Here is a 25,729-nt window from a genome sequence, read left to right on the forward strand (position 1 = left end):
AAGAAAAATGCCATTATTAACTCTGGAAAGTGATCTCAGGTTGATTTGTTTCTCTGAACTGAGGACCATATACATAAACAAACATACATGATTCCAGAGCCCAAAGCAGATTTCTTCACTAAATAACCACTCTTGGAAGTTTCTAGGCTCCTGCTCTGTCCTTTTTCCTTCTTTAACAAGAAAAGTTCAAACTATGTCATCATTTTGCTTTTCCACCAACCTGCATAAAATCTGTAAGATGTGTTTTCTGGATTTGGCTTCTTTCTTTCTTTTTTTTTGGCTAAGCAAAGTTTTCTAAATCACTTAGTTTATTTGACTTTGACGTGGCCTTTTAAACGATCAGCAAGTCTGAGATCTGCTGGCTCCTTCACCTGAAGTAGCAAAGCTGTTTCTGAAACCGTGTTCCTACTCCCGAGACACTTTTGTTCAGTGACCAACTCTCAGGCGCACTGCAGGAGCTTAGAAAACACTGGCTGAATTGTACCGGAAATATTCAAGGGATAACAGTCTGGACAATTTTCTTTCTACCTCATAAAATGGATGGGTGCATGTCTATGTGGTGTGTGTGTGCACATGCAGGCATGTGTGTGCACCTGTGTGTACCCCCCGTGGGAGTGCGTGCCTCACTGGAAACTAGCAACGAGTCGACTCTTGCCCCCAGGCGCGCACAGAGCCGCTGCCTCATCCTGTGCAGGCCTCAGGCTCCCTCCTCAGACACTTTCCCCCACCCGCCCTCTGAACTACCCCCTTCATCCTTTCTGCCGCCTCCTTTTCCTCACACGCTGATTCGATCATACAAACACTCATACACGTGTGTGTACTGTTTGTGTTTGCTGTCCATCTTCCCCCTCATCCACTGAAGTGAAAGTTCTAGCATCAAGGACCCCGCAGTCCTTGAATCGCCCGAGTTGAATCAGAGAGAGTCAGCCCCTGTCCAAACAGCGGGCCCTGCGGGGGTGTCCCCAGCTGGGCCCTAGCCCACGACCACAGCCTCAGCCCCTTTGCACGCCTGGTCCTGGGGGTGTGAGAGGCCTCACTCCTGGGAGTCCGAGAAGGCCCCCCATCTTCCTAGAGTCACAGTCTCCAGACTGCAGACCCCAAATCTCACAGGAGTTCCCCATGTGGGCAGGCTGCCTCAGGCCCACACGTGAAGGCATGGGGTGACGGTGCCCGTGGACAGACCAGCACCTCGACCACAGCTGACCCCAGAGTAAGAGGGTCCCAGACACAGAGCAGACGAGCAGCCACCCTGTGGGAGGAATGGAGCACCCCATAAGGGACCAGTGATACTTGGATCCAAGTGCACTGGGAAACTGTTGACCTCCAACAACTCAAAATGGTGTTGGCTATTTAAGAGTAATTTAGGGCACATTTATTCTTAACGGCTTCTTGTGAACGCAGTGTGCGCCTGCCCTGGAGTGCTTTCCCCGTGATTGCTTGTGAAACTGGTGATGACAGAACTTCGGAGCAAAGTGGGGCATCCCTGGCCCACATCTCACTCGGTCCCGCGCAAACCCTGTTTCCAGCCCTCAGCGCCCGCGGCTGTCAGATGGCAGGCCTGGATCACTGCGCGGCTCTGCCGGGGACTAGAAACTCCGCAGTTGTTTCCTGATGAGTAACCCGAGCCTAGTGTGCTCTCCTGCCAATTTTCTTTGATAAGATCAAGCCCACAGCATACCAGCTTTTTCCACCGATTTCATGATAAATCCTTGTTCCTGGAACCCAGGCCGATGGCGGTTGACGTGGTCATAGCAACAACAGGAGCAGGATGATAAGCAGTCGAGCAGAATGGTCTGACCACCTCTCACCTAGGCGCTCAGCCCCGGCACTGCGGACCCTTTGGGAGGACGGTCCTTGGTCCAGAGGGCCGTTCCCTGCGCCGGATGATACCCAGATGCTTAGGCATCCTCTCAGCCTCTACGTACCAGATGCCATGGCCACCTCACCTTGGTTAGGGAAAAAAACCAGAACTTTCCCAACATCCCCCTGGTTAGGACCGGGAGGGTGGCACGGGGATGCCGGGTCCAACTAGCCCATTGAGCTTTTCTGGAAACACAAGCTCTGAGAGGGGAAGAGGAAGCATCAGGGCTGCCTGGAGGAAAACCACAGCGGACTCAGAATGCCTTCACCCCAGATGGCGCATCCACCTCAAGGGCAAGACTTCAGATCGCAGTTTTGGGAGCTCCCAATTATAATCCCAGGCCTCCCACTGATACCATCATCAGTTTGCACACAAAAATGTAGCTCTGGCTTAACTTTAATCTTTACAAGGCTGTTTGTTTCATCTTGTGAGTTTTTTTCTGGACCCCGGGGGCTGGACAGGTCTCCAGGGGCTTGAGAAAATGCCAAGATCCACTCTCTCTCTTAGCGAACGTGCTGCTTGACTTGCTGACGACAATTGTGTTTGTGAGCAGGCACGTAGTCCAGGTAGACCAGACATCAGTCGGAGGCCTGCTCTCCTGCTTCTGAAGCCCCAGCAAGACTTCATTTTCATTTCCCTAAAACAGCAGTGATTCCGTTTTAAATATGTGTGTGTGTGGTATACTGTGTGTGCTCACTCAGTTGTGTCCAACTCTGTGACCCCATGGACTGTAGCCCGCCTCTGTCCATGGGATTCTCCAGGCAAGAACACTGGAGTGGGTGGCCATTTTCCCTACTCCAGGGGCTCTTCCCAACCCAGGGGTGGAAATTATCTCTCCTGGGGCTGTATTAGCAGGTGGATTCTTTACCACTGTGCCACTGTGTGTGTATATGGGAAGCCCCATATACATATGTGTGTGTGCATATTCTTTTTCAGATTCTTTTCCATTATAGGTTATTATAAGATATTGAACATAGTTTTCTGTGCTATACAGAAGGTCCTTGTTTAGCTGTCTTACAAACTCATTCCTTTTTAAAAATGATTATTGAAATATAGTTGATTGACAGTGTTGTGGTAGTTTCAGGTGTACAATAAAGTGATTCAATTATATGTACATATATAATTATATATAATATATAATACATATAATCATTTTTACATTCTTATAAGTTATTATATAATATTAAGTATAGTTCCTTGTACTATACAGTAGGTCCTTGTTGGTTATCTATTATATATAGTAGTTTGTATATGTTAATTTCAAACTCTTAATAATTTATTCTTCCCTCCTTCCTCTTTGGTAACCATAAATTTGTCTTTTATTTTATAAACTCATTCTTAATAAGCAAGAAGCCAAGGCCCAGGAAGGGACTCAGTGAGGACTCTGTTGGCCCCTGTTGGAGAGGCCTCTTGGTTTTCTAGAATGGCAGTAAGCACCCAGCAGCATCTGTCTGGAGGAAATAGAAGCAGTTTCCTGTGATGAGAAAGCCTGGTTCCTGGATAACAAGCAGGTGGTGCACAAGGAATTTGGAAATATATATTCAAATAACAAGAATTTGGTAGTTTTTCCATCTCTGTCTATGAATAAGCAACACATAGTATGAGGGCTATTAGGACCAGCAAGGTGTTCCTTGTGCTCAGGCATAACATCTGGCACAGGCAGGTATTGCGATATTTGTTCAAAAAGGAGAAAAAAGAAGAGTCTGGCTCAGAGCCAGGGAACTGACTGTGGGCGCATAATGATTTACGGAGGAGCAAGCACCCAGGTTTAGCACCCACCCTGGCCTTCCATGGACTCGATAAACAGGGAGGCAGGTGTGTGAGGATGGGGTGCTGGGAGGCAGTGCACCCCCTTTTCTCCTGCTAAGACAGCTGCCCCATTACCTTGCTGACACATTCACTGTCAATGCTGTGAAAAAATAAAACTTGCTTTAGTTCTGAGCACTTTGCAAGGAAGTCGGATGGTAAAGTCCGCAGGTGGATCTGGGTGGGAGCGGGGGGATGTGTGGGGGCCAGGACAACCCGCCTCCCATCCTGACGCCCGCACCGGGCCCTCACCTGTCCAGTAGCCAAACTGGAAGCCCTGCAAGTCCATTCCTTTAGAGCAAATGCTGCCTTCACGTTGCCAGCCCGGTGGGAACTCTGGAGGCCACAAGGCCTGCAGGAAGCTCTTCCTTCTGTGCTGAGAGCACACGGCGTTGCCTGAGTCTTTTTCGTGTTGAAAAGATAGATTCCAGGGAATTCCTTGGCAGTCCAGTGGTTAGGACTCGGTGCTTTCACTGCCGAGGCAAGGGTTCAGCCCCTGGTCAGGAAAATACGATCTTTCAAATCTGTGTGGCACAGCCCCTAAATAAAAGATAAGATTCCAGAGTTTCACTCCTGGCAATTTTCAAGCAGGACCTATTTCATGAAGGTGTCCCTGGTGATTCTGATGGGCTGCCTCATTTGGAAACTGGCCCCTAAAAAGCCCCATAGAATTCACTGCCTTCTTTTGCTAGATGGGAATGTGAGGGTGACAGCTGGCCTGGGACACCTGAGACCATCTGCACCCAGTGGCTCCTGAACCCTGATTCGGGAGGCCCCCTCCTCTTCATCCGGGAGGCCTCCCACCACACCATCTGCCTCCTTCCAGCTGCACCTCAGGCTTTCCCAGATCCTGGTGACTTTGCCAGCTCCAGACTTCAGACGTCATTAGTTATTCTCAGTTCTGGAAAGTCAGCACACCCATTATCCGTAGGAAGAGCTGGTTACATCAGGAGGTGTTTTTTTTGGCGAGGGGGTTCCAGTGGGAATCGATAGTTGCACACATAAAACTGGTTCTACTTCCTCTCGGGTCTGGAAGCTCTTTTGTTCCACACCCAGAGAAGACTGGATGAGCCAATCCTCCCCTGAAGTTTCTGAGGTGCTTCCGATTGCCTTTGTTGTCAACAACAGTAACACTAAGAAGCAACGTGCAGATGTTCAGCAGCAGACAGGTGTGGTTCACTGTCATGTGAAGCAAAAGCAAGTCCCCTTGAATCAAGGACCTTGTGAACCCATCTTGGAGGATAGGAAGACTGTAGGGCTCTCTGGACGGCTCAGCTCTCTCCAGCCAGATCAGAGAGGCCAGACTTTGGTACCAGGCAGACCAAACGTGGTCAGTGAGACCCTCCCCCTCCAACTCCATTGCCGTGGGATGCGGGAACTCTCCATCAATGCAGGAGTCCCTCCAACTCAGGTGTCAGGGGGCTACCCTGGTAGGTGAGAGGCCGTTCTGGGTGTCACTGTGCAAAGGTGGTTTCTATGCCCTCAGTCCAAATGTCAGAGCTTGGTTACCAAAGCCTGAGGGGAGCCCATGGGTTATGACTTAAATGATACCCTTACTGTGTTTGTATCCAGAGAGGGACACTGTCCGACACTCAATTCTGGAAAAGAAGTCAGAGGCATTGCAGAGCATCCAGGAGGATGATTGCAAAGATGGGGAGGAAGTTGAGAGCATCCACTGACATCCATTTCTGAGGTTCGCCCTTCTAGGTAAGGGAAGAAGGGCTGAGTGGAGATGAGACAGGAGGTTCTATACTAGAGACTTTTCTTGATTGTAGAATTACTACCAGAGTGCTGTAATCAATATCCTATGATAAACCATAAAGGAAGAGAATTATAAAAGAAGAGTATGTATATAACTGAATCACCTTGCTGTATAGCTGTAATTAACACAACGTTGTAAATCAACTATAGTGCAATTTTCAAAATGCATTAGAAAAAAAAGAATCACAACCAACCTTGTGTGTCTTCAAAGTGCTCTGAAGCACGATTCAGTCTATCTGACTGGGGCTGATCCAGCTCCCCTCATGGCCCTGATGGTTCTGCAGGCTGCTGCGGGCACAGGGGTGGGCATCCCCGCATCACACCCGGGCCGGGGAGGGGCTCGTTCAGGCCCTGCCCTCCTGGCACTGAGGACCCAGCTCCAGTGTCCACAGCTGGGACCACCTCTCGGAAGGGTCCCCGAAACCAGCTCAGCCCCACAGAGTCTAGCTTGATCCTCAGCCAGTGGGGCCCAGAGCGGGTGCTCCTGCATCTCTGCCCCAGGTCTCATGCTCCGAGGTGTGATCAACGCCTGACGCAAACAACTCCTGCCTCCGGGAAGAGGCCGACCACGCGGCCCGTGAGGCAGAAGTGCCCTGGAGACCAGCAGACAAGGACGGGACCCAGCCGGCTGCTGCCAAGGTCAGGTGCCAGGGAGAGAACAGGGGCAAGTGTGGGGAATTCCGGGCCACGTGCCACCCCCGACCACCACGTGAGCTCCGCTAACCGAATAATCAGGATGCAAACCTGCCGCGGGAACACAGGGAGGATTTCTCCCCGGCCTGTCCCTCCAAACCCCTGCCCTTTCTCAGAAACAAATACTGCTTCCATTTGATGGCTTTCTGTTAGTCTCCAGGCTTTCCCCTCTATTTACATATGTGGATACACACACACGTAGATTTTCTTTTTCTTTTACTCGACACTAATGTGCTTAAATCTGAAGTTTGTCCCTGAAAAGACCCTGACCCATGCTTTCTCAGGCAAAGTATGTTAATGATCCCGCAGAAAGCAGTGAGGGATGCAGGCCCTCCTGACCTGGCCCCAAACTATAAACAAGGCCTTGAGTCTGTTTTCAGACTCAGCAGAATGGAATGGAAATAGCAGCCTTGGACCCACATGAAGAGGTAAACCGAGATAAGTTCAAAATTGTCGAAAAGATGTTTATCAGGAACAGCAGTAATTACATCAGGGCGCACAAACTGTAGAAGCCATAAGTGAGTCAGTAAAAGGTGTGGGGTAGGCTGTGTTTATGGCCAGGAAATGTAAAGAAGGGAGAGTAAGTTAGTCTATTAAAATAAAAATCAGTTAATAAAGTACAGAGACCAGCCCTGAAAGTTCCCTGAGCAGACAGAACCAGCCCAGGCAGCAAACAAAGCTCAGATTAGCCTAACCCAGTTCATTTCTTTTTCTCACCTCTGGAACCATAAGCAAACTTTCCAAGCCTGGTATGAGGCAACCTCTGACCAAGGCCCTCTCATTTAAGAAAACTGTATTATTATCACTTTTCTGTAAACCGGGCATTTACAGAAACTCTGTTTCTTAGTCCTGAAGTTTTATTTTTCTGCGGGCACATGCATGAGATTTTCCATTTTATATCTTCCGGTTCCATTTCAGATTGAAATCCTTTCACAAACGTGGGCTGCGGCATTTAGAGAGGGGCCATCGTTGGGGTGCCAAGAGGTTGGGGAGCTCTCAGGAGTTGAGTCCAGGGAGTTCTGGGGTCCTAGGAGACAGAGAGTTAACCGAGGTGCAGACAGGTGTATTAGTCAGGACGTCTGCTGTAATGAAACACCCAGGCTGGGAGCTTGAAGGACAGAAGCTCCTGTCTCCTGGTTCTGGAGGCGGCCTTCTCGCCATGTGCTCATGTGGCAAAGAGAGCAATGAATCTCTTCCTCTGCTTATAAGACTACCCGTCCTACAGGGATGGGGCCTTGTGACTTCTTTTCAGCCTTAATTACCTCCTTAAAGGCCCCACCTCCAAACACAGGGCTTCAACATGGGAATCTGGGGGACACCATTCAGTCCATGGCAGCACTCATTTCATTCATTTCCTCCAGCAACTGGTCATCTATACCGGACACCAGACTCTCCTGGGAGGGGAGATGATGGGGGTCTTCATGCGGCCTCTCCCTCAGACCTCACTGACGTCGGGGGACAGCCAGCATGCAAGAACTCGACAGGAAGGAGGTTGTAAAAGGGGCAGCCCAGAAGTACCAGCCACTTTTAGGGCGAGGGGAGGTCAGGGAGGACTTCTCAGAGGAGGTGGCTGGGAAACAAGAGAGAGGCTCCCCCACGGGAGCCGCCAGCCCCCCGGGAGCAGGGCGCCTTCACTCCTGCGGCGCGCAGCCCATGGTGGTTGGGTCACAAGCATCACTGAAATGCACTCAAGTGCGTCTCTGATGCAGAGTGCTCCACGCTCAGCATTCATGCAGGGCAGTGGGCTGGCCTGGGGCCCGTGAGCCGTCAGTGCAAGTGGCTGCTCTTACTCTCGGGAGCGCCGCACACATCAGGTGCACTGCCAATCCCTCCCCTGATCTGTGTAAACACCACAGACGCCAGCTGTCCCGACCTGATGGGCTCTGTCTGCATCTCCCTGCTTCACAGATGGGGCAAGTCCAGCCAAGAGGTTGTCCCGGCCATGGTGCCAGGCCCTGCAGCTCCACAGAGGAAGCGGGAGGGAGACGCGAGGGCTGGGCCTCCCGGGAGCCTGGAGCCCTGCCGCTGATGAGGAAGGGAACCACCGGCTGGAGGCTCACGTCTCTGTCCTCTTTCTTCTCGTCCAGTCACCTCCCCCCTCTCTTTATGCTCCCAGCTCTCCACCTTTAGTCACGTTCTGGGCTCACATTCTGCATCTCGGGAAACCCAAACCAAGACAGACACTCCTTCTGCGGAAATGTTTATGCAACTCACCACCATTTCCCCAAATCACCTCTTCCTCCAGGTTATGGTACCTTGGTCCTGGACGGAGCCAGGAATCTAGCTCAATCTGTCTCCTTCCGTGTCTGGGGAACTTTTCCTTCTTAACATCCCTTCAATCCATGTCTCCTTTCTTCCCCCCTTCACGACCTTAGTTAGGACCCTCATTGCTCCACCAGCTCCTCCCTTGTCCTCCCTAGTCCAGTCTTGTCTTTCTCCACCCACACTTCCCTGAGATGGTTTCTAACAAGGCAACTGGCTTGTGTATTTCTCCTGATTCAAATCTTCCAAAATCTCCCTATCGCCTAAGGAGGAAACCAAAGCCAAACTCACACACACTCCCTCAGAAACCAGCCTTGTTCGGGGGTCCTCACTTGCTGCCAATCAGACCACCTAGCGAGTGCCATGGTAACAGCCTGTCTGCTCTTCCATCTCCTCAACTAGACTTTGCAGGAAACCAACATAAATCTTGTTCCTCACTGCACCCCAAGACTCTAAACATCACCTAGCACATAACAGGAACCAAATATACACACTTAATCAGTGAGTGAAAGGATAAATGAATACGATGAACTCTCTGTTCCTTCCCCTAAATTTTGCTGGGCACTTAAAACCGCTCTGAAAAATTTGTCTTGACCAAAGGAAAAAAAAAATGTTTAAGTGACAGAAGAAGCTCATGGATTATAAAAGATTTGAGAGACATTTTGATTTAAAAAAAGCAACACCAGCCAGAAACTAGAAAGACTAGTATTAGTCAACCTTGGGGCGGAAGAAAATTCCATCCCTAAAGGCTGGAGGAAAGGCAACAGCCGGGCTTTTGTGAGGGACGAGGGTGAAGTCTTGGGCACCGCATGGAGAGCGCAGCTCAGCTAAAGGCCTGGCTCAGTGCCCCCGGGGCCACCTCTCCGGCTCCCGGAGCCTCTGGCGGGAGGGGTTCCAGCGTGCACTCCCGTCCCAGAAACTCCCTCTGAGCGGCTCCGGGGACCCAGAGCAGAGCAGGCGGGAGGAGCCGCCTCCAGGCCTGCAGGCCGAGCTCCAGATCCAGCTGCAGCCGGAGGGAGATGCGCGTCCACGTGACTCCCCGACGACTCAGGGCTTGACGAGAAGGGTTATTTATTAGAATCTCTCCCTGGCCGTTGGACGCCGCCCTTCACGTCCGTGTGTGCGGTTGTGCAATCCTCCAGCCCTATAAAGGCGGTGACCCTGCCGCCTCTGGAGCCTCTGGAGCCTGGCCTCCCCTGAGCCTCCCTCTCAGGGCCTACGGCCACCCGCCGCCACCATGAGGGTCCTCCGCCTGCTGCTGCTGGCCCTCTGCCTGCTCCTCTCCCAGCTGGGCCCAGGTGAGCCGGGACCCTGCAGCACCCAGGGCTGGACCCCGGGGCCGCGTCTGAGGTTGGCCGCCTCTGCGACCCGAGGCCGGGGCAGCAGGAAGGCCTCCCCGGGGCTGAGTGGGCTGTCTGGGGCAGATGGCGCGGGGCGGTCCGACCCAGGGGTCCAGGCCATCCTGAGTGCCTGCCTAGAGCCTCCTGGGGCTGGTTCTCCCGGGAGCCTGAGGGCAGCTGAATGGCAGGAGGGCCGGACTCCCTTCTCTCTCTCCTCTCTCCCTCAGGGCTCCCTCCCCTTTGCCCTTGGCGGGGATGTCGGGTGCCAGGCAGCCCCCACACCCCCAGCCCCGTCTCTCTCTTGGGCATCCAGAAAGTATCCTCTGTGAAGGGGACCCCTACTCCATCTGCAAGATGCCCCCTTACCCCTGAGAGGTGCAGCGTCCCAGCCAGCCCAGAGGTGCACCCTGTCTCTCGCCAGGTCCCAGGGTGGGTCATCCCGGGTGTTCTCCTGCAAGCAGGTGCCACCTGCCCTGCCCACAAGACCAGTTCAGCCGGAGTCTTTGACTCATCTGCGTGCAGGCACTCAGGGATCCACCTTCCTTGAGAAATCCGCTCACATCCTCCAGGGTGGGCCCATTCCCCAGTGCACCGCAGGGGAGCTCTGTGTCAGGCCCAGGGATGCCAGTTCCTCGGGGTCAAAGCAGCAATGCCCCTGGTGTAAGAGAAGGCGAGCCCCTGCCTTCCAGAAGAATCAAGAACACAGTTTATCCCAGCCCCGCCACTCACTCCCAGGTCATCTCCAGCAAGTCACCTCTTCTGGCTTTTAGTTTCCTCTTTGGCAGAGTGAGTGGGCTGTGGCCGAGGGCTCTAAGAGCGTTAAAGCTCTGGAATTCTCTGCAAGCCCCGCTGTGCTTTCCTCCGGGCCGGCACGTCGTTGTGCAGTTGTGCCTCATTTACTCCAGGGGTTCCTCGGGGTTCCCCTCGGCCAGCTGGGTTCAGAAGTATTCCAATGCAGAGTTTTAATGTCTCCAGTCGGGGCCCTTAAGAGAGGCAGAGGAATCCGTGCAGTCACTGTCCTGCTCTGGTATCATACTCACAGCACGTGTGTTCATGAGCAGCCGTACAAAGTCTCTTACCACAGCTCAGCTCACACTCAAAATGTTTGAAAGCCACTATATTAACATGAAGAGCTGTTTTCAGTTGGTGACGTCTAAGTAGGATTACAAGCATCTCATCCAAAGCCTCAAAAAAGAGTGTTCCCAGGGACACGCAGGAGGAACTGAACTTACTAATCACTCCTTACAGAAATGGCAGCTGATATGATGGAGCGCCCAGTGTAAACTGGACTGGCTTAGGTACTGCCCTTGGACGACAGGCAAGCCCTGTCTGCACAGAAGCAGCAGTAAAGAGGGCCTCAGGATGGGGACCCTCCGGACTGCTCGCCGAGCCCAACTCCTCTTCTAGAAGGGGCGGAGTGGGGTCCTCCCCACCTCTGGGCTGGAGCTAGGGGGGCCCTGAGCTGCGGGGTCCCTGCAGGTTGAGCACCCGCTCTGAGCCCTGAGATGCTCACACCTGGAAGGGGGGCTGCAGGGATGGGCAAGCTCAACACCACATTTTCTGGGGGATGTCGAAACGTCTGGAGGAGAGGAAGAGCCCAGGTGTTTTCTGGGTCAGAACACACCGGTGTCCCCAGCCTGTGTCCCAGGGCCGAGGTGCCCCGCACACAGGCGCCAGCTGGGGTGTTTCCCCTCCTTGTGGTTGCGTCCTCACTGCTGTGTGCTGGTTGTTGCGGCCGCTGCAGCCGCCCCTGTAATACCCGCCCTGCCAGCAGGCTGCCCTGACGCCTGGGGCTAGTGCAGGGTGGGAGGCGGCACTGCTCAGCCACCCCGAGCCCCCACAGGGTCAGTTTGCTCCTTTTCTGGAAAAGCCCTCAGACCGGGTCGTTTCACAGGTGGGGAATCGAGGCCCGGGGGAACCAGCGCTTTGTGGTCACTGCAGGAGATCCTAAGACTCGGTGTTCTCTTGAGCAGTTTTCATCCTGGTCAGAGAAAAGGGCCTGTGTCGCGCCCACTATTAGCTTACATGGATGGTCTTTGTGTGAACATGGAATGCTGTCATGATGGCAAGGGCACCCAGGTCCCTGCAGAAGCTGGACGGGAGCCCAGCAGAGGTGCTGAGAAAGGCTGAGGCTGTGTCCTCACTGTTCAAGGAGTATCCAGCTAAGAGCTGCTGCAGGCAGGCATTGCCCCGGGATCAGGGGACGCGTCGGGGAACAGCCCCGGAATCCAAGACCGCACATTTGAGAAGCAGAGCACAAGAAAGCCGATTACATAATTCCTTAGCTAATGACAATTATGCTGTGAAATGCTGTTAAGGGCACAATGCTAGGGGGACACATGACGATGAGAGCTGATGGGGTCTCGAGGAGCCAGGAAGGCTTTGTTGAGGAAGCTGAGAAGTGAGGGAATGATGAAAGTCATCTTCAAGTTCATGGAATTTTCAAAAATAATATTTCTTTTAACTCTCTCCCAATTAAAAGTCGGGATATGTCACACACAAAAAATAAGATTTTTATCTTCTTTTCTTAAAAAAGTTGTAAAATTTTATTTAACTTTTAATTTTATATTGGAGTATACTTGATTAAAAATGTGATATGTTCAAGTGTGCAGCAACATAATTCAGTTGTAAATATACATGTATCTACTCTTTTTCAAAATCTTTTCCAGTTTAGGTTGTTACATAATATTGAGCAGAGTTCCCTGTGCTATTCAGTAGGTCCTTTTGGTTGCATTCTCAGTGACTTCAGTCAAAATCTGTCTCTGTGACTCCATGGGGTGTAACTCGCCAGTCTCTGTCCATGGGATTCTCCAGGCAAGAATACTAGAGTAGGTTGCCATGCCCTCCTCCAGATCTTCTTGACCCAGGGGTTGAACCCACATTTCCTGTGTCTCCTGTATTGCAGGCAGATCCTTTACGTGCTAAGCCACCAGGGAAGCCCTTTTGGTTATCCACATCAAATATAGCAGTGTGTACATGTTATCTTCTCTTAAAGACACAACAGATGTGGCAGATTCCTGCATGGCAACCGTGAGCTGCAGCTAAAGAGTGGCTTTGCCTCCACACGGGATGCACTCCTCAGGACACCGCAGACCCCACCGGTCCCTACTGCCTCACCTCAGCTCATTTCACAGAGCTGTGTTATCTGCCTGGCTGTGGTGGGAATCTGGATTTTCAGCCCCAACTTAACTAAACCAGTGAAAGTGAAACTGTTGGGAGTCATTTTTAGCCGGGGGTGTTTCTGAAGAGCTCTGGTACCAAAGTTCTTTATATCTTGGCCCAGAGAAGAATTCAATAAGAGGCAAAGTGATAGAAGTGATTTATTAGAATATGACATTTGTGAGGTTTAAAAGTGGGCAGGCAATGGGGTGCTGCTTTATAAACAATGGAAAAGTGGGGAGGGGGAGAAAATCTTCTTTGAGTTTCTTAGGTGGACATCATGCTTCCAACATTGCTCCTCCTCCAGGTTGAGCAAGGGAGTTTTCTCATCCCTTCCGGGTCAAGCTAGGTCCACAAATGAGTTTTATCATGTGTGTAGACAGCATGTTCTGGGGGTCTTTAACTTACTGAGCTCGCTGGGCAGGATGTGGGTCTCATGCCACCGTTGTTTACTGTTTTGAGGCATGTCTGATGCCTCTGTTGCACAGTTTTGTTGCTAAGCAAGCCTGCTTGGTTTTGTGGTTAAACAAACCTGCTCTCTCAAGTGATCATTAACTTCCAGGGGTCTCCCATATTTTTCTACTTTCAATCCCCTAGTGGGATTAACTATTTAATCACCTATTTTGTCTCTTCACTCTGCCTCTATCAAAATGAGAGAGGGGCAAGGACAAACCACATGGGAAGGATAGCTGGTATGAATGCCCAGGACGTAGGCAAAGCCGCTCAGTTGTGTCCGACTCTTTGTGACCCCGTGGACTGTAGCCTGCCAGGCTCCTCCATCCATAGGATTTCCCAGGCAAGAATACTGGAGTAGGATGTCATTTCCTTCTCCAGGGGATCTTCCCCCACCCAGGGGTTGAACCCTGGTCTCCTGCATTGCAGGCAGACTCTTTACCATCTGAGCAACCAGGGGATCCCCTTGAAAGCCCAGACGTCCAGATAAAAAAAGAAAAAACAGAGCTGTCACTCTTACTTTAGTCCTCCCAGCTCCGCAATGGGGAGGAAGAATCATTACCCCATTCTGTGGCTTAATAACTTGGCTAAAGTCACATGATCGGTAACAGAGCAGGGACTCAAACGCAGGCCATCAGCTCCAACACCGCAGGGCTGTCAAGGCACAGAGAGTGCCGGGACCGGGGTAAGGGGTCAGGAGAGGAGCCAGAGATGTAGGGGAGCGCAGGTCAGTCAGGCCTGAAGAGCAGGAGACCCCATCTGTGTTCAGGCGGGCCCCAGAGGCTTCCAAACCAGACAGTCACAGACTCAAACGTGGCTTCTTCTTTGTAAGGATCTATTAATTCCTTTTGGCTGTGCTGGGTCTTCGTTGATGTGAGGACCTTCTCTAGTTATGCAGCGGGGGCTGCTCCTTGCTGCGTGTGCAGGCTTCTTGTTGTAGTGGCTTCTCTTGTTGGGGATGAGCATGGGCTTTCTGGAATATAGGCTTCAGTAGTTGCGGATCCCACACTCCAGAGCACAAGCTTAGTAGTTGTGGCACGTGGGGCTCAGTTGCTCTGAGGCATGTGGGATCTTCCTGGGCCGGGGATCAAACCCATGTGTCTCTTGCATTGCAAGGCAGATTCTTAACCACTGGACCACCAGCGATGCCCCACACACGGCTCCTTTAAGTGATTTGTCTCCTGGGTGTGGAGGCTGGTCAGAGGAGAGGCCCTGTAATCTGGAGTAGTTTTTTATATATTCTGCATAGGAGCCCTGTGTCAGCTGTAAGCATGACAAATATCTTCCCTCACCTTGTGCCTTAGTTTTTCACTCTCTGAATTTTCCACATTATTTTAAGGGGGTTAAGTGTGTTGTATTTTTTCCTTTAGGGTTAGTACTTTGATGCCTTAAGAAATCTTCTTCTAGCCCAAAGGTATGAAGAGTGTTCAGTGTTGTCTTCTGAGGGCTTATTGATTTTCCTTTTACATCTAGGTTTATAATCATCTGGCACTGATTTTTAACATGCACGTATGGTGTGACTAAGGGTAAAGGGTTTATTTTTTCCATTGTGAATATTTAATTGTTCCAGAACCAAGCACGAAAGAGAGACCATTTTCCTCCACTGTTATGCTGAGCCACTGTTGTTCAACTTTCAGTATCTGCATGGATCTCTCTGGGCATCTTCTGCTATTCTATTTATATATTTGTCTGCCCTGTTCCATTGGTATGTTTGTATCCTCACCACCTGGTCTAATTACAGTGGCTCTATAATTAGTCTCAAAATCCAGTAAAGCAAGTTCTCCTGCCTTCTTTTCTAAGACTGCCTTAGCTATTCTTGGTCCTTTGAATTGCCACAAAAGTTTTAGAATCAGCTCATCAAGTTTCACTGAAAGAATCTCCTGGGATTTTCACGGTTTGGGGCTAGCACTGAAGCTTAATTGGGGGAAAATTAACATTTTAAAAATAATTAATCCTCCAGTGCTTAAGCATAGCATTTCTACTTATTTAGGGCCTCTTTAAATTACCAAGAAAAAAAAAAATACTGTATTCTTTACAGATAGAGATATTGGACATTATTTTTTAGATTTGAAACCAGGCATGTTTTATGCTCTTCTATAAGGTGTTTTTATTTCTTTTTTTTCCCTATAGATTGCAGAAGTAAAATTCTTTTTTTTTTCTTTTTGTATATTGATCTCATGGACAGCAAATTTGCTAAGCTTTCCTGTTAATTCCTTTTAGCCTGCCTACATATAATCATAATATCTGCAAGTAGAGACAGTTTTATTTCTTCCTTCCAAACCCTTGTACCTTTTGTTTATTTCTTTCTTATCTTATTCCCCTGGCTAGTACTTCAGGTACAGTGTGGAATAATAAGGACAATAGCAGTTATGCTCGTCTGATTGCCAATCTCATGGAATGTTTTCAGTGCTTGACCATTAAGTGTACAGTGTGCTGTAGGCTTCCGTTAGTACTCTTTATCAGATCAAGGAAGTTTCCTCCAGTTCCTTATTTGGTAGGAGTTCTTTCTTTTTTCTTTTTTTTTTGTAATCATGAATCAATGTTGAATTTTTTCCAATATTTTTCTGCATCTTTTAACATAATATAACCATTGACTGATTAAATAATGAGAACATTTAATCTCAATTCCTCTGTCAGTTAGTTAGGAAAAAGTGATACATTTCTTGGAGAATTAAATGCAGCCATAATGGGATGGACATGTACACACTGCTATATATAAAATGGATAACCAACAAGGACCTATTGTATAGCACATGGAACTCTGCCCAGTGTTACACGCCAGCCTGGATGGGAGGAGCATTTGGGAGGGAATGGATACATGTATATGTACGGGTGTGTCCCTTTGCTGTCCACCTGAAATAATCACAACATTGTTAATCAGCTATACTCCAATATAAAATAAAAAGTTTAAATTTGAAAAAAGTAACCATAAAAGTGCTATTTCTCCACCAAAAGAAAGATGACCAGCCTCAGAATCTTGAAAATGAATGAGATCACAGAATCTAGTCTCCTTAATTTTAAATTTGAGAACTGGGGTTCAGAATGTTTGAGTGCTTTGCTAAAAATCACACAGACTCTTTCTAGAATAAGGAACGTAACCAAAGCACTCTGATGAGATATGTTGCTATTCCTTTTTGGCCCTATAATGTACTGAATCTTCAAAGATAATGCCAAAAAATGAGGGCTCGCTAAGGGTGGAGACACCATAACCCACCAGTATTGAGGGGGCTCTTCAGATCCCGTGTTTCATGAGCACACACATCTTGGTGTGAAGCTCTTGCAAGGGAAACCCCTGTGATGTGCTTTGCAAAGGTCTGTCTGTCCTGCTTTCCCCAGAAATCCCTGTGGCCACAAGCCAGGAGTCTGACACGCTTGCTTTTCCCTTCTCACAGGTGCCTGCCATCTGACGATTCTCGGCCAGCGGACTGACAGCTACATATGTGCCAGGAAAGGGGGGACCTGCAACCTGTCGCCCTGCCCACTCTACAACAGGATTGAGGGCACCTGCTACAAGGGCAGGGCCAAGTGCTGCATCCGTTGACTCTGAGATGGGAGCGATGGCAGAGGGGATGAGGAGCCATGTGAAGTATTTGTAACCATTGTTTTAATAAAAGAAGGATTTTGTGAGGCATACGTCCTTGAGCCCAGAATGAGTCTTGTGTCTCCTTTCGGACGAGGTTAAGAAAGTTTGAAGTTTGAAAGGGCAGACAGGCCAGGCAGCAAAACCCACCAAGTCCAGGACTGGGGGATGCTGACGAGGCCGTGAGCCATGCCACCTCCACTCTGATTTATCACCAGATCTACAGGTGAGCGATGCAGGGGGTCCAGGTGAGACCGAGAGCACATGATAAATGACACAGCCTCAGGCCCCCCTCATTCGTAGCAGAAGCTCATCCCAGACCCAGCAATCTCAGCAGCCTGTCCATCTGCTGAGCCCAGAACGGCTGCCCCTTCCCCTCCTTGGGCCGGGACAGTGGGTTGTGGGTTGGTTAACCTTAGCATTTGAGAACTTTCATTAGGAACATAAAACTATCCTGAGTAAGGAGGCCTAAGAGCTGGTTCATGGAGGACCATTTCTAACTCCAGCAGTCACATGATCTACTTACACATCACTTACAGAAGCATTCTCCAGGACCACTGCCCCTTTTGTCATTTCTGCACCATGAGGCCTATAGATACCCACTGATGGGAGAGAGGGTTGCCTTCCCTTTTTTCCCATAAATTTCTTACAACTCCTGATGATACACACACTGTCCTCTCCTTCATCTGGCAAGAGCAAGTCCACATTCCACTTCGATCAATCACAAGCACACATAAAAAGCAGTATAAAAACATAGGGGAATTCCCTGGTGGTCCAGTGGTTAAGGGAGTGGGTAGTATCAACTAAGTCCTCATGGTTTATGAGACAACAGATGGTGTTTAAAGTTGATAAGTGAAAATAAGAGGGGTGAGCATGTCATTCAGAGAAGAAGCAGAGCTGAACGTGAAAAACAGTGAAAGGCAGTGGCTTCCTGTTAAGTACCTTTGAAGAATTTCATTTTCACAAAATACATGTATATTTGTGTAAAATGTATGCAGAGTTTGTATGCAGAACATATATTTTGAAGATGCAAGACATGATTGTTGTCCAATGGAAAAGCCAAAGTCATCTGAACACAACATGACCAGTTCCCCTCCTCAAAGCAGTATCTATGAGATTTGCATCTGTGTTGTTTCCTGCATTGACATTTTGCTGAAGAATGGCCTGTTCCCAGGAGGTACAAGTTGAAGTATTTAGGGCTGGCTGAAATGTCACAAAGCTGGCAACTTCCTCTGTAATCGCTCAAAGCAAATTAAACTTGCAAAGCAATTACAACTTGTGAATCCAGAGGGAAGGTGTACAGGTACACACTGTACTAATCTTGCCTGTGTGTCCATCTGAAGCTTCTCAAGATGAAAGTCAGGTTGGGGGGAGGATGAAGAAAATCATCAGAACCAAGATTTTTGACGTAAGAGAAGATTCATGTAAAATTTAAAGGTTATATGAAAATCCTATAGCCTTAAATTTGAATTGGATGTATTAATATAAAATCCTGACTTTTCCTCTTTTAACAAGTGTGTCTTTCTCAGCCCCAACCCTACAAATGCAGAGACAATGAAGTATCAATGAGTGCCCCTAGCACACAGGCCATGGATGTCTTATAGAAACAGCAGGTTCCAAATACGGAGCATGAGATGGACAAGATGAGTCTGGGATATCTCGTTGTACTAGATAGTAGAGAAGCTACCAAAGGCTGGTGAATGTCTAGAGAACACTGGCTCCAATCTTAGGGGGACCCCGTAGGCTAGGATGGAGCATTTCCCATCCTGGCAGAGAATTATGACTACAACTGGTTAAATATATAAAATATATAAACACATTAAAATACACAGAAATATAACAGTAAATTATATTTTAAACACAAAATATAGAAAAATCCATGAGGTTGTACTGATACTTAAAATATTATTTATACTTGGAGTTTGTTAAGGTGCCAACTTATCACTCTGGAAGTTGGTATATAAGAGAAAAGATTAAGCATTTATTCTGCCCTTCTTGTAGAAACTGTATTTTAGGGTAAACAACCATTCAGTTCAGTTCACTTGCTCAGTCGTGTCCAACTCTTTGCAACCTCATGAACCTCAGCACACCAGGCCTCCCTGTCCTGCAACTCCCAGAGTTTACCCAAACTCATGTCCATTGAGTCGGTGATGCCATCCAAACATCTCATCCTCTGTTGTCCCCTTCTCCTCCTGCCCTCTATCTTTCCCAACATCAGGGTCTTTTCAAATGAGTCAGGTCTTCGCATCAGGTGGCCAAAATACTGGAGTTTCAACTTCAACATCAGTCCTTCCAGTGAACACCCAGGACCGATTTCCCTTAGGATGGCCTGGTTGGATCTCCTTGCAATCCAAGGTACTCTCAAGAGTCTTCTCCAACACCACAGTTCAAAAGCATCAATTCTTCTGTGCTCAGCCCTCTCTATAGTCCAACTCTCACATCCATACATGACCACTGGAAAAACGATAGCCTTGACTAGACGGACCTTTGTTGACAAAGTAATGTCTCTGCTTTTTAATATGCTGTCTAGGTTGGTCATAACTTTCCTTCCAAGGAGTAAGCGTCTTTTAATTTCATGGCTGCAATAAAAAAAAAAACAACCATTATATGAGTGAAATATTTATAGAAAATTCCAGCTAATAAATGAAGAATGGATAATAGAATTGGAAAATCACCATTTTGCACCCCTGATTGAAATCATAGAACTAAAACAATGTCAATGGATGGCTTTAAAACATCCACTGGAAAGCCTGGCAGGAAACTTGATGATAGAAAATTAAGGCTGAGACCAACTAAACTCAATGATCAACCTTGTCCTCACTGCAAGCAACAGGACTAGAGGTTCATGGACTTCCTATTGTGATTCAGAGAAGCGCACAACACCACCCAAGAAATATTCTGGCCAAAAGCATGTCCACTGAAAAAAAATGCACAACCAAAAAGTTGAGAATTATGTATATTCGGCCGGCATTTTTAGGGAGATAGCCTCTCAGATAAAACTGTTTGGAAGAGGAACTGGTGAACCCAGCATATATGCCAGGATATATAGGAGTTTTTGCAATAACAACACATAGAACAAAAGGTTACTGTTAATAAAAGAAAAACAGATATACCCAGTTAAGGAATTTAGCGCTTTTCTATGTATGGCAAGATGCCAGAGTTTGAGCTCACTGAAATCTTTCCTCAGCTCTCTGGAGCCAGGACCCCGTGTTTTCTCATTCTGAGTTTCCTCAAGCTGCACCACTGGGGGTGGGTGCAGTCTGATGGCTACTAGATAGTGGGTATTTCTTGTTTCCTCCCTGAGTTCCCTCAGGGCTCACCAGCAGTTGAACCTGAAACTAATGAAGTTTCTACATCTAACTAACAATTTACAGGAAATGCAAAGGTTAGAGAAACAAGTAAAACAACTGCTCAAGGAAGCAATAAGTCAAAGTCAGAACATGAGATGCTGTACAGGAAAAACAATATTTTTTAAAAAAAAAACAATGGCCTGAGGAGAAAGAAGGATTACCATTATAGAGAGAAAAGAGGCAAAACAACCAACGGGTGGGCCTTTTTTGGATTCTGTATCAAAGAGACCAGTTGCAAGAAAACATTTTTGAGAGGGCCAGATACGTTTGAATATGGACTGGGTAATATCAGAGGCTTCTTATTGACTTGATTAGGGTGCCAGCAATGTGGCAGTTATGCTGGAAGAGAAAGGGCCTCATCAGCTAAAGAAGCTCACTGAAGGGCTGATCAGTGAAATGACACGGTACCCTGGATTTGCTTCAAAACAGTCTAGCAAAAAGAAAAATAAAGGAGAAATGCTCTGTGGTGACCTCAGTAGGAAGGAAATCAAGAAAGAAGGGATACATGTATTCATGCAACTGATTCACTTTGCTCTGCAGTAGAGTAACACAACGTTGTAAAGCCACTACAGTCCAATTAAAAATTAAATGAATACATAAATAAAAATTAAACAATAAACATTTCTCATTTCAGTCAAAAAAAAAAAAAAAAGAAAGAAAGAAAGAAAAGGAAGAGAGAAATAAAGACATGAAAAGTACAGAGCTGAAAAAAGATTTGTATATGTTGAGAAATACCAAAGCTAGGAAATAGGAATATCGGGATTCCTTATGTTTGTGTGTATTTGAAGCCCCTTCAGCCGCAGGCTCACCTCCGCCCCCCAGCCCTGTCCCTCAGGCGCCGTCGTGTGAGGAGGACGCCTCCCCACCCCAGCCCTGTCCCTCAGGCGCCGTCGTGTGAGGAGGACGCCTCCCCACCCCAGCCCTGTCCCTCAGGCGCCGTCGTGTGAGGAGGGCGCCCCGAGCCCCAGGCTCCGCCCCCACCCCCGGGTCCGTCCGGGAACAGGTCCGGACGCGCCCGTCTCACTGGAGCGGAGCGCAGGTCTGCTCGCGAAGCCTGCTCCCTGGCACTAAGTCGTCCTTGTGGGTTTGGGTGTGAGTCTCCGAGTCCTCTCCTGCTCTCTGCTCTTCCCAGTGAACAGCCCGGCTCCACTGGACCAAGAAGAGGAGCAGGAGCTCAGCGCTGCGGGGAAGCGCGCGGTGTGTCGGCGGCTCCGCGCGCACCCCGCCCGGCCCTCCGTGTACAGCGCCCGCCTCTCGCACCTTTCAAAGGAGGACCGCGGGTCTCACGTTCCGCCTGGCGCTCACTCCGCCCTGTCAGTGAGCACCTGCGTCTCACCGTTAACAGTCCGTCTGGCCAGGCTCTTCGCAGACTCGCGTTCAAGAGGAGTCCGGTCCCGCCTGACGCCCGTGACGTGGACCCGCCCGGTCCCTTCTCCGGCGCCGCCTCGTGGCGCGCACGGCAAGGCGGACTCCAGGGCCGCCGGCACTTTCCGGTCCAGGACCTCCTCAGTAGCTGAAAGCCAGTGCTCTGAGTGTTCGAGTCTCCGTTTTCCAACTTGCCAAAACCTCTTGTAGTTCAGGGCCTCGAGGAAACGTATTTCAGACGACTGAGGGACTTGATGGATTCCCAGAGGTCAGGTCTAACGGCCACAGACTTGTCTGGACCGCGTTCCGCCGTCAGGGAGGTCTCCGGGGGGTGTGGTCGTGGGGCGCGTTTCTGTTGAACAAGAGGAGATCCGAGCCTCCCCTCATGGTGGCCCCGCAGGGACCGGTCCCCTGGAACGAGGGCCGAGGGCTGGGGCTGCTCCAGGCGGGACCGCCGGCCTCTCTGGACGGAGCTGAGTGCAGAGATTAGACAGACCAGCAGAAACGCGGCATCCTGGGTGGGGGTGTGGGAAGCCCCTCTCCCGCTGGCCCTTGGCAGCCGGTCGCAGGGAGGAGTGGTGAGATGCTGTAGGAGAAGCAACAAGGCCTGAGGCTCGCAGCCTTAGGCAGTTGGAGCCCACGATTTTCTTAGAGCTGTGTCCCAGCATTGATGTGGGCGCGAAGCTGAGTCCCGCCCTGGCTGGAGGTGAGTCAATTTCCCTGGAGGAAACCCAGTGCCCCAAATATTCCTGGGTTCTGGGAAGAGCACAGACAGAGGCTCCTGTGACAGATGACTGATACTTAACTTTTACAAATTAAACTGCCAGGTAAACTAGCTGAATAAACTATGTCCTGTCCTTTACCCCTACCGGAACAAAGGCACATCCACAGCAACCTGGAGAGCCAAGTGGGACAGAGTCTTAGGACTCCTGAAAGTCCCTCCCGATGGGCCGGGACAGGAGAGCGGATGTCTTGGCTGGCACCCCCTCCCTTTCGTCATACCCTCCAGACCACACATCACCCCAAGGGTCTCCTGCACTCCTTCACAGAGACTGTGCTTTCTTCTTGGTGATCAGTAACTCTGGGGTCACCAGGACCCAGAGAATGATCAACAGGGGAGAAGGGACATGGGTCTGGCCAGAGAGGAGACCACCCCCCCACCACCGCCCCGGCAAACACAGGCCCTGGGAAGGACCCCCCTTGCCTGCACAACTGAGACAGGCAAACTCAACTGAATCTAAAGGTTGAGTCCTGAAAGCTCCCTGGGTTGAGCGGTGGCCCCGAAAGTAGACTAACTAACCCTAATCCAGCTGAGTGGAAACAGATTCCCATGAGAGATGTCTCAGCCCTGCTACTAGTCAACAGAAAAATGTAAGTTCAGGGTGTGTGCATGTGTGTGCGTGCACATGTGTGTATGTGGGTATACAGTTGTGTGAGTGTGGATATACATGCATAGATGTCTCTTGTGTGTGCAGGGGGATGTGTGCGTGTGAATATGTGTGTGTGCGTGTGTGTGTGATGTGGGTATACAGGCACAGATATCTGTGTGTTCCAGGGCTGTGTGTATGTGTGTGTGTGTGTGTGTGTGCATGTGGGTATACAGGCACAAATATCTGTGTGCTCCAGGGGTGTGTGTGCACATGTGTGCACAGGTATGTGTGTGAGTGTGGATATACATGCATAGATGTCTCTTGTGTGTGCAGGGGTGTGTGTGCGTGTGAATATGTGTGTGTGCATGTGTGTGTGTGTGTGTGTGTGTGTGATTTCCTCTCCCAATTCCCGCTTCTTTCCCCCTACTGACCTCTTCAGTCGGCCTGCAGGCTGGTTCTGTGTGAGGCCTCGATCTCGGCCACCTGCAGACTCTTAAAACAAGAGGTTGATAGACATTTCTGCCCATTTTCTGGACCCTGCTGTCTGCAGTCTCTAGAGCAAGTTGAAAAGCCTGTTCAACTGGATCTAGGGGCCTGCAGCAGTCCAGTTCTGTTATTTGAGTCTTTTTTTAAATCCTTTATAGGACTTGACAAAGGATTTTCACCCCTCACCTTTTCTGGTTTATTTCCAAACCGCACTGTGATGTGAACCTAGTGTCCAGATGCTTTCACCCGACGTGGGAGGGGAGGCCTTGGAGTGCAGAGATCCAGGGCAGGCCCGGGGGCCAACCTAGCCCACCCGCAGCCATGCCCCGCTATGGTCCACACATCAGACCTGACCAGAAACATGCTTTGCTGCTTAGAGGAAACTTATCTACAAATCTATAAGCTTACTAAGAGACTTTCTAGCAGATTCCAGGGAGCCAGAGGCATGAACACAGACCTACCCAGACTTCTCCCTCCTGCATTGATCCTTCACCCTCATAGAGGTGAGTCATTCTTCTCTGGATCCAGGAGCATCTGCTTCCTCACATGTGGAGACACCTCACCTGAGCCAGGTGAGGCCCCACAAAAGTGCCCAAAGGAAATATCTTGGGCCCTTTGCCTGCTGCAGCAGTTTTGATCTGCTCCTCTTAGTGGTGAAAAGTGGTCCCATTCTTGCTGGGGTGGAGACTTCAGGGCAGAAATCCCAGGTGTGAGGATGACTGTCATTCCATACAGCAAGCCTGCTACCTTATTATATGAAATGCGAAATTGCAAAGAACGTAAAAAACATGCTCTTGCCTTCAGTGACTTTGCTCTGCCCTTGACAATATAATCCTCCTCTGTGAGCCTGGGCTGAAATCACTTTTCACTTCACTTTAAAACTTGTGCTACCATAATTATCCACCCAAGAAACCGACCTTTCATTCACACATGGTCAAAGGGGAAAAAATACAGTTGCTGGTATTCCTGGAGGCTGTTTAACAATGAATGTAATAGAGAGCTCACCTTCCTCCAGCTCTTTGGAGCTAATAGGTCTGTTTGGCTCTTTGACTGTGGGAAAAGCCTACTGTCAATCTCCTCTGTCACTGTTACCTGTGCGTCCTTGGGACACAAGTTCTCCTGGGAAGGAGAGGCCAGTGAGAACCAGATCGTTCTGGGTCAGAGAAATGGAAAATATATCCTGAGGGGTTTGATGTGAAACTGCACCTTCCCCCAGGCTGAATTTAGAGGTGCACGCTCTAGTTTCATCTAAATAAAGTGGATCTCCCAGGAGGCACTAGTGGTAAAGAACCCGCCTGCCAATGCAGGTGACATAGGACACCCGGGTTTGATCTTTGGGTTCCGAAGATCCCCTGGAGAAGGGCACGGCAATCCACTCCAGCGTTCTTGCCTGGAGAATCCCTATGGACAGAGAAGCCTGGCGGGCTACAGTCCATGGGGTCCAAAAGAGTTGGACATGACTGAAGTGACTTAGCATGAAAAAGTTTCCAACTGCTGCCAGAGGCTTGGTCCTGGAGGCAGGAAGTTTCCAGATGAAGGTGTAGGTGGGTTTGTTTTCTCCTGAGGCCACCATCCTTAGAGTGTAGACACCACTCACCTGCTGCGTCCTTCTCGGCCTGCCCCTCCTCAGGCTCTGGTGTGTCCTGCTTTTCTTCTAAGGGCACCAGTCTGCTGGGATGAGGGACCCACCCTCAGGGGAAAACTTTAACCTAATTAATGTTTTATCTGCCCCTTCCCCATAGACAGCCCCATTCTGGTCGCTTCAATTTTTATTTATTTATTTTTAATTTTTGGCCACACCCTGCAGCATGTGAGATCTTAATTCCCTGACCAAGGATCAAACCTGCTGTCTCTGCATGGGAAAGTGAAATCTTAACCACTAGAACCCCTATCAGGGATGTTGCATTCTGGTCTCTTCAACGTGAGGGATTCAACATACGAATTTGGGGGAGGGGACACAATCCAGTTTATAAAGTTCATTCATTTTATGTGTTTTTTTGGTTTGTTTTTAAACCTGCTCTTATTTTTTATTGATTTTTTAAAAAATAGAAGTACAGTTGACTTACAGGATATTACTTTCAGGTGTACAATTTACTACTTTGATATTTGGATGATGATAATAGATCATGTTGTTGTTCAGTTGCCCAGTCATGTCCGACTCTTTGTGATCCCATGGACTGTAGCACACCAGGCCTCTCTGTCCCTCACCATCTCCCGAAGTTTGCTCAAGTTCAGGTCCATTG

General features: G+C 49.3%; 1 long non-coding RNA gene across 1 annotated transcript; it reads right to left on the minus strand.

Moving 5' to 3' along the window:
• Positions 1–18,750: 18,750 nt before the first annotated feature.
• On the minus strand, positions 18,751–21,783 carry LOC133050588 (uncharacterized). Its single transcript, XR_009691647.1, has 2 exons — positions 21,526–21,783; positions 18,751–19,494 (listed from the first exon to the last, which is right to left on the minus strand). It is a non-coding gene; the product is annotated as an uncharacterized LOC133050588 (long non-coding RNA).
• Positions 21,784–25,729: the final 3,946 nt, after the last annotated feature.

Source organism: Dama dama, chromosome 32 (assembly GCF_033118175.1).
Source record: "Dama dama isolate Ldn47 chromosome 32, ASM3311817v1, whole genome shotgun sequence".
NCBI lineage: Eukaryota > Metazoa > Chordata > Mammalia > Artiodactyla > Cervidae > Dama > Dama dama.